The sequence below is a fragment of the Ips typographus genome, linkage group LG2, assembly GCF_016097725.1.
Source record: "Ips typographus isolate SLU linkage group LG2, UJ_Ityp_2.0, whole genome shotgun sequence".
Taxonomy (NCBI): domain Eukaryota; kingdom Metazoa; phylum Arthropoda; class Insecta; order Coleoptera; family Curculionidae; genus Ips; species Ips typographus.
The window spans coordinates 4,738,404-4,748,141 of NC_138423.1; positions in this window are offsets into that span (position 1 = coordinate 4,738,404).

Here is a 9,738-nt window from a genome sequence, read left to right on the forward strand (position 1 = left end):
CTGTACTAAATTTTGTAGTGTTACTCAGATTATTGGATAGGAAATTTAATGAAGATTCTCAAAATGTGCTTATAACAGTCATTTTCTCACTCCAAGTGGGTTTTACAGGCGATTTTATCTCTGGCTGTCCTTTCAAACTGTGTTTTTGTCAGTTCAAACTTTGACACTGCTTTTCTCCCTGACTGTACTAAATTTTGTAGTGTTTCTCAGATTATTGGATAGGAAATTTAATGAAGATTCCAAAAATGTGCTTAAAACAGTCATTTTCTCACTCCAAGTGGGTTTTACAGGCGATTTTGTCTCTCGCTGTCCTTTTAAACTGTGGTTTTGTCAATTCAAATTTTGACACTGCTTTCCTCCCTGACTGTACTAAATTTTGTAGTGTTACTCAGATTATTGGATAGGAAATTTAATGAAGATTCTCAAAATGTGCTTATAACAGTCATTTTCTCACTCCAAGTGGGTTTTACAGGCGATTTTATCTCTGGCTGTCCTTTCAAACTGTGGTTTTGTCATTTCAAGCTTTGACACTATTTTTCTTCCTGACTGTACTGAATTTTGTAGTGTTTCTCAGATTATTGGATAGGAAATTTAATGAAGATTCCAAAAATGTGCTTAAAACAGTAATTTTCTCACTCCAAGTGGGTTTTACAGGCGATTTTGTCTCTGACTGTCCTTTCAAACTGTGTTTTTGTCAGTTCAAACTTTGACACTGCTTTTCTCCCTGACTGTACTAAATTTTGTAGTGTTTCTCAGTTGATTGGATAGGAAATTTAATAAATATTCTCAAAATGTGTTTATAACAGTCATTTTCTCACTCCAAGTGGGTTTTACAGGCGATTTTGTCTCTGGCTGTCCTTTGAAACTGTGGTTTTGTCATTTCAAGTTTTGACACTGCTTTCCTCCCTGACTGTACCAAATCTTGTAGGTTTTTTTGGTTATTAGATAGGAAATTTAATGAAGATTACAAGAATGTGCTTAAAACAGTCATTTTCTCACTCCAAGTCGGTTTTACAGACGATTTTGTTTCTGACTGTCCTTTCAAACCGTGTTTTTGTCAGTTCAAACTTTGACACCGCTTTTCTCTCTGACTGTATTAAATCTTGTAGTGTTTTTTCAGGTGATTGGATAGGAAATTTAATAAGGATTCCAAAACTGTGTTTAAAACAGTATTTTTTTTACTCCAAGTAAGTTTTACAGGCGATTTTGTCCCTCACTGTCCTTTCCAAGGTGATTAGATAGAAAATTTAATGAGGATTTAATCTGTGCTCAAAAGTTGCAAAAATCAGGGTTTAGAAGCTTCTTGCAGTATTCGTTACAAAACGTGTTTCTGATATTTATACAGGTATTTTGACAGTGGTCACGTGACTGCCTAGCTAAATTATCCTCCAAAAGCCACGTGATATTTGTCACTCATGTCAAAATTTGACTAGAATTTGCAAGAATTACAATTTAACACAGTTTTCTTAGAGGTTTCGAAACAAGACGTGTTTCTGTGATTTATGACAACAATTGTCAGTAAGTTACTGATAAATTACAAATTGTTTAAATAATAATATCTTCAGATTTGCGTAAATTTATCATCTCAAAAACATATTATTTGTCTTAATGTAAACATGAAGTAAAATAAAGAAAAGTGACAAAAATCTGAAAATGTTATTTTTTTAAAAAAGACTACTTATTCATAAAAAAGTTGTGAGACTGGAACTCATTTGGTACCTACAAGAATTATTTTGTCAGAATAGTTTTACTTTATTTATTTTATTATTGATAAACCAAAATTTCTGAAACAAATAACAAATCAAATTATTCAGTCTTTATTTTTTAGGATTTTACTTTAACAATATTGACTGAAAATTACTTTTTTCCAACCAATTTCTGTGTTAACCGTAGATAAAGTATTATACATTACTCATGTGGTATAGCAAATTAATAGACTTGTGTGATCACCTTTGAGCTTCCCACTCGTGACAATAAAAGTGCTTTTACCACACTAGTAATGTAAATAACTATTATATCGATAAAGCTTTACTCATTACCTAAGCACGCAAACTTTCAGAATGAAAGTATTCAGGTATCATCTTTTGGACACCCTGCATATTCTGTTCACAAGATATAAGTGAACAGTTTTCTAACATTTTGGCTCTCCACCAAATTAGCACAAGACCCAGTAAAAATTCCATTAACTTTGCAATTTTTTCCATATAAAATGTGGATATCGACTCGAATTATATCACTTGTTGAGTTTTCAAAGAGCATTCATGAAACATTTAAAACACTTTTCCGGAAAAACGCCACAAATTACAAATTATGACTCTCCTCAAGTTAAACAGAGTTATTGCTACCAGTGCAATCTAAACTGAAAATCCATAAATAATTGGTCAGCTTCTTTTCTCCAAATATCATTTCGCACGAATTTCAGTGTTTTCACGACGCTTATACATCAAATTAAATCACACACACCGAGAAAATAAATCTCCAAACTACCCTAGATAAATAAACTACCCGGTAAATGACGGTTTTGAGCATAACTACGCCGCTTGATAATTTGCTAACAGATTCGAGTTTATATCGGAAAGTTTATAGCAGTTAAAATAAAATAAATGTTACATTTAAACGTGCATCTGCTGAAATGCATTATAAATAGTCCGGATTTCTAGGAATTTTGCTTGTTTTGTATGACTTTTAAATTAGGACAATTTTTACAGTTTTCAAAACATGGCACCCTTAAAATTTATATTTTGACAAATGGCACTTTAGGTCACTTATCTACCATTAACCTTAACTAACTAAGGGAGTGAAAGACAATTTTCAAAATTCAAAAATTTTCCAAAAAATTTATAGGGTTACACCCCCTTTAAAAATGTCAAAAATCTAGTTTTTTATTTTTCAAAGTCGACCGGTGCGTTGTACGGTAACATGTTATATGTAATGAAAGTTGCGTCTCTTTGAGGGGCATACAAGAAAAAAAAATTCACACTGCTAACTCACCGTTTTCGAGATATTTAGAAAAATGTCCGAAAAAAGGTCAATCAAGTATGACGCCCTCTAGCGGCCAGACGGGGCAAGTTAGCGGTGCCCGCTCTATGTCACGTGATAGCTCCAATCATTAGCTACTTACGATCATTTAATGTGTCTATACGAAACGTTTTAAATAATCAAATTATTGGCGATTTTTTGGGAAAATGCACCGAAATTTTGTCCAAATGACGGTTTTTCCTGGCCTACTATACTGACTTATATTAAAGCGTAATATTTCGAAAACGGTTAAATTTACATAAAAACTGCAAAATTGTTCTTAATGGACCACTAAACCAAACTACGTAACGTTTGAACTTGAATACAGTTGCCTGTATACAGGGTGTGCACGAAATTGTTAGTGGGTCATAATTTTTGCTCACCCTGTACACAATTTTTTAGATACATTTTTTTCCTCTACACCACTGAAATGAGAAGTTCAAGACGTTTTCTTTGAGTGGTTAAACCTCCCTGAACTCCTAAAAATAACCAAGGTACAAGGTGTTCAATTTTTGAACTAATTTTCGGTAAAAAGTGCATCAAAGTAGTTTTCGGAAAATATCTCGAAAACGATTAGATTTACAAAAAAAACACTGCAGAAACTCCAAAATGTTTCTCAAGCAGTAGAAATCCTTCCAAAAGCTTTTAGAACGCTCTAAATGCTTCTAAATTCCATTCCAGAATGTTCTTTAAACTGTCCAAAACCTTCCAAATGCTCCTCAAGTACTTGAAACAAATTTAAAAAATTTCTAAAACCATCTATAATCTTCCGTATGCTTCTAAAGCAGTTTGAAAGCTTCAATTCTAGAACTTGAATTCAAAAAGAGGTAAAAAAAAATTGCATCTCTGAAATAGTGCTTTTTTATAGATTTTTATGCTTTTTTGAGAAAAATAAATTTGCTATTTAAGCGCTTTTTTCACGATTTTAATGCTTTTTAATCCGGACTCTAATAAACAACTTGATTTACAACTTTTTGGCCAGCGACCAGTAGGGTGAATAAGAAAAATTATAAAAACATACATTTTGTAAACAAAGTTATTGGTGTAGAAAGAAATGTTGAAAACAGTATATTAAAAGTATAACTCAAATTAGCACAATTTACCCTGACTAATTTTTCAAATAATTCATCACTGTTTACATTTACGTAGTATAATAAACATCTACCTACATATTGTACTTTCGAAAATAGAATACCATCCAGTGATTGCTATAATGACGTCAATTAGCAAGGAAACAAAAAGTGCAAATGTTATTTCAATAATTTATCTGACTGCTTAATTGTTATACAAGTCGTATCAATTATCTAAAGCTACGTGCGTCTATAAATTCAAACAGTTCTGATATTTTACAAGTAAAAAAAATGTATAAATTAGTTTAATTAAGACAATATAAACGTTGACATCTTCCCCCATTGTTACATTTTCAAATTGCGTGGATTTGCGGGGAACCCCCCCCCCAACCCTATAGATAGAAAGTAATCAAGGGGAGAAAGATCAGGACTTTTTGCTGGTCACAGTACGACCCCTTTGGATTTCATTGACCTATTGTGTCTACCGTTACTAGAATCATCACAGTTTCCTTGATCTCCTTTGGTCCTTATGTTTGAGACTGCATCACATTCACAATGCAGGTGCTGAAGAGTTTCTATCTCATCTCAACAGAAACCGTGTCTTTCTAGGCCTATCCGCTTCAGATGAAGGAAACCTGTGAGTGAGCGTAGGATTCTTTTGCTCAAATTTACAAATTAAACACTCCCGGTTGTAACCTCCAGGCCCCGATCTTAACCAGAATGTTGCCTTTCTCTTTTTCCTCAATTCCTCTGTGTCCTGGAACTTAGAGCAAGGTGACTTTATTATTTTTACCCAGTTTATTGATTTTGCCTAGACATTTCCATACCATTTTAGAGCTGACCATGGTTGTGCTCAGCGCTGTTATGGCTGTTTGACTATCAGTTAGAATTGCAATAACGTGCTTGCGATTGCCGTTATCAATGCTGAACTATTCTATTCCGTGAATTTCCGCCTGAAGACACTTGGCCCCAACACTTCTGCTCCTGTTCCCTTATGTGTCTTGGACCCATCCGCATACAATTAATGGTGTGTTCACCCAGACGGTAAGTAACAGATTTACTAGTCCACTCTCGATCTCTTGTTGCTTAACTTAATAGAAAACGTACTTTCAAAGATTTATTTTCTTTTAGTTTTGTCTTTCGGATACGTCAGCTGTGGAATGCTTTTCGAAAGAGATGTACTCGTAAATGCTTTCCTACATACCAGCATTCCCCTTCCAACTCCGTTCTAAAAGTCATTCCAAACAAAGCTGCCCCCAGTATGAGGTCAAGCATGACCTCCACTGCCGCTGTAGGGCATGTTCTCATGGCCTATTATTCATAAACATGCCAGTCGTCTTTGTACTTTGCTAAGGGTATTCCCTTGTCTGGTTTTAATGCACCAAACAGCCACCCCATACGTAATAATGGGTCTAATATCATGGTAGTATACATCCCTCTCAGAATTTTTACGAACCATTAAGTCAATTTCCTGAATGTGTCTGTTCCAAAGAAGTTTGTGATCTAGTGTTATTCCTAGAAATTTAACTTCTTGCTTGAATTCCTGACTGATCCTGACTTCTCCAGATACCTGGTTATGTAGGTTTCAAATTTGCCAGCTTCCTTCTTCTTGTGAGTGGTGTTGGATGGATTTATAGTCAACCCCATAGCCGTGCACACCATATCTTTCAATGACTTAGATTCCTGATTGTATCAGATCACATAAAGTGAGTTCATATTGGCCAGTGGGTACTATGACAATATCATCTATGCGGTGTAGGTCAGTGCTTGTTAAGTTGTTCATCTACTACTAAGCTCCATATCAGAAGTGAACATACTCTTCCTTGATGGGTCGTGGCAATAACTTCAATGGTACTACTACCCACTGTAGACCTTGTCGCAAGCACTTCGCTCATCCAATTCATAATTGCTTTGTCGACACTCCTGATTGCTTTTGTGCCTGCCCTAAATGCGTGTTGACACGAATGTAATGGCGTTTTATGTAAAATATCCGTTCTGATGTAGGTATCTACTATTTTTTCTGTTGCTTTCAGCAAAAAGTCTACGCGGGGGTACGCGGCCAAATCGCACCTGAAGAAACTCGAAGCTGTGGAATACATTGCGCTCAGGACAGCGGTGGACGCCCCCTGGTACGTTAGAAACGTGAACATCCAGGGAGACTTGAAGTTCACCACCGCAACGGAAAGGATCAAGCAGAGTGAAGATATTCCAAAAAGCGGAAAGCAGCGAAAATCAGTTACTGCAAGAAGCAGTGAACTAGGCCCCGGAGCTAGAAGCACCCCACAAACGACCCCGATACCAGTTACTGGATAACTGGTAATTATTAATAAGTTTTTTTTCTGTTTCAGATAGACGACAATTCAGGACCAACCAGCCAAGAAGAGGACCACAATTCCCTCCAGACCTTCCCACCGGGTGGCGACAATTTTATTTTCAAAATCTGGGTATAGAACCTTTCTGCAGTTATCCCACTGCTAACTGGGCTCTGACACTTTCCAAAACCATCCTCCTCTCACCAGACCCTAACTCCCCAAAACTTTAGGATGTAAAAACAGACGGACGAAAGCCGGCTGTTTGGACATCCTATAATTTGTCAGGACCACGAGAGATGGACGAGCTGACGAAGAAAGGACAAGAGGAGCGCCAGTATAGCCCCTCTGCCAGCGGGGTCCTTTTTCCAGGACAGAGGATGCCGATGCAACTCTGGGAACTTCCCGAAAGGGAAAATTCCTGGACGTAGCGACTTCCTCTTCCAGACCTATCGGTCCACTGCGATGGGAGGGTAAAAAACATTTGCTTGACCCATCCATCTGAGGCCGCATTCTCAGCCAAAGAATATTGGCGCGACAGAAAGACAGTTCAATTTTACCGTTCAAAATGTGAATGTGATTCATTCCAAAAAAGTGCCCCTTTAACGTTCTAGTGCAGTTGAATTTTTGACAGTTTAAAGAGTGTCACCTAGATATCTTTCTAGTCCAAAAGCCACAAGTGATTTGGTTGATGTTAAATTCAGTGCCAGTCTAAGTTGAAGTGCCTCAACTATAAGGTGAGCTCCTTCTGCCAAATTATTCTCAAAATGTCCAGCAGGTATGTTAAAACAATGGCATTGTCCGCCAGAATTGAATAAATATCCTTTGCGCAGCTTGTTATCGAAGCCAATGAAGAGATAGTAATGTATTTGAGTCTGATTGAATAATAGCTATTTATGTAACCAGTTACGAAAAGATCGATTTTGTGTAACGAATGAATGTTTGTAGGGCGAGCGCAGCGAGGTCCTACAATTTGAATGAGTTACACAATAAGACATTTTCGAAACGTGTTGCATACATAATTTTTTCTAATTTTGACCAAAAAGCGGTAAAAACCATCTTTTAAAGTGATTTAACACAAATATTCACTTTCATAGCACCTTGTATAAACAGTGAACGACATGTTATGATGGATGTTGTCCATATGTTTCTACGGAAATGCATAAAAACAGGGAGTGATGAAATGAACTTTTCATAACTAGTTACATAAAGTGATACTTTATGTAACTAGTTACATAAAGTAAAACGTTTTGTCACTCTAATCAGTTTTGAAAAGTGTCACTTTATATGCCAAAATTAGAAAAATGGAATTTATGTACCAAGTGTTGTGATTTTTCCGATATTGCGCTTGCACCTCGAACCCCTTACGAACTTGTAAGCTACGATTACACACTCAAATCTAATAATTACTATCGTAAAACTAAGCATATAAGGAGAGCCTTTCCTCTCTTGCACATCAAGTTATTTTTTCTTATCTTTGTATATTATTATGTTTATTTTAGTATCATTATTACACTGGCACTTAATTTTTTTTCGTTTGTCTGGGTTTTCATTAAAGTATCTATTTTTTCTAGCTCTTTTCTATCTTATGATTTTCTGAACTCATTCCTATTTGCTTTTATTTGTTATGATTTTTATTCTTCTTCAGGTGCCGTCTCCGTTTCGAAGGTTGGCAATCATCAGGGCGATTCTTATTTTTGAGACCGCAGCTCTAAATAGTTCGTTGTTATTGCAACCAAACAATTCTCTAAGGTTCTTCAGCCATGAGTTACGTCTTCTCCCCACAGATCTCTTTCCTTCGATTTTTCCTTGCATAATAAGTTGCAATATTCGATACTTTTCCCCCCTCATGACATGTCCCATATATTGCAATTTTCTGGCCTTAATTGTTGTAATAACTTCTCTCTCCTTATTCATACGTCTCATCACTTCCACGTTGGTTATTCTGTCTACCCATGAAATCCTCAGTATTCTTCGGTATACCCACATCTCAAACGCTTCCAGTCTCCTCATTTCGGTTACCTTCAGCGTCCAGGCTTCCATCCTATAATACAGTACGGACAGCACATAGCATCTCATTAGTCGTATTTTCAGTTCCAGGTTTAGATCCCGACAGCAGAAAAGCCTTTTCAGTTTTATAAATGTGCTTCTGGCCTGTTCGATTCTGATTCGTATTTCTTGTGAGCTGTCGTTGTTTTCATTAATGGTCGTGCCTAATTATTTGTATTCTCTTACTCTCTCAATAGGTTGATTGTTTACGTATATCCTACGAATGTCCTGAGTTGTTTTTGTCATCAACATATATTTTGTTTTGTTTATGTTCAGTGATAGTCCATATTCTTCGCTTACCGTGACCATTCTATTAAATAGCGTCTGCAGATCTTCGTATGTTCCAGCCAGAATAACTGTATCGTCAGCATACCTCAGATTATTTATTGTCATGCCGTTGATCTTAATGCCTATGTTCTGATCATCAAGTGCCCTATTTATTATGTCCTCTGAGTACAGATTAAAGAGGATTGGTGATAGTATACACCCTTGACGAACACGTCTCTGTATTTCTATTTCTTCTGATGTCATGTCTTCTATTCGTACTACTGCTTTTTGACCATAGTATAAGTTTGATATTATTCTTATGTCTCTGAGGTCTATTCTTCTCTTTATTAATGTTTCTATGAGCAAGTCATGCCTCACTTTATCGAAAGCTTTATTCTAGTCTATAAAGCATGTATATATGTCTTGATTTATATCTAGGCATCTTTGTGACAGGACATTAAGTGAAACTAGCGCTTCCCTTGTTCCTGGGCCTTTACGGAATCCAAATTGTGTATCGCCGATGTCTATGTCTATTTTCCTGAATACTCTACCATGGACTACCTTCAACAGGACTTTCAAAATGTGAGCCATCAAGCTCATGGTACGGTAGTCAGAGCACTGCTTGGCATTTTTCTTTTTTTGAAGAGTTATAAAAGTTGATAGCAACGAGTCATTTGGTATTATTCCTGTTCTATATATGGTATTGATTAATTTTACCAAAATATGAATCCGGTCGTCCTCTATCAGCTTAAGAATCTCCACTGGCAGTTGGTCCGGACCTGCAGCTTTTCCGTTCTTCAGCATCTCCAGTGCATATGTCACTTCATCCTTAATTATGTCCGGGCCTAAATCCCCTTCTGTATTATCAAGATTGGTTTGTCGTCTTTCATCTTCGAATAGTTGTGTAATGTAGTCTTTCCATATTTCTAATTTTTGTACTGTTTCTGTGACTATTTTTCCGTTGTTGTTGTATAATATATTGAATTGCTTTTGTTTATTGATGCCGGCGAGTTCTTTGATCTTTT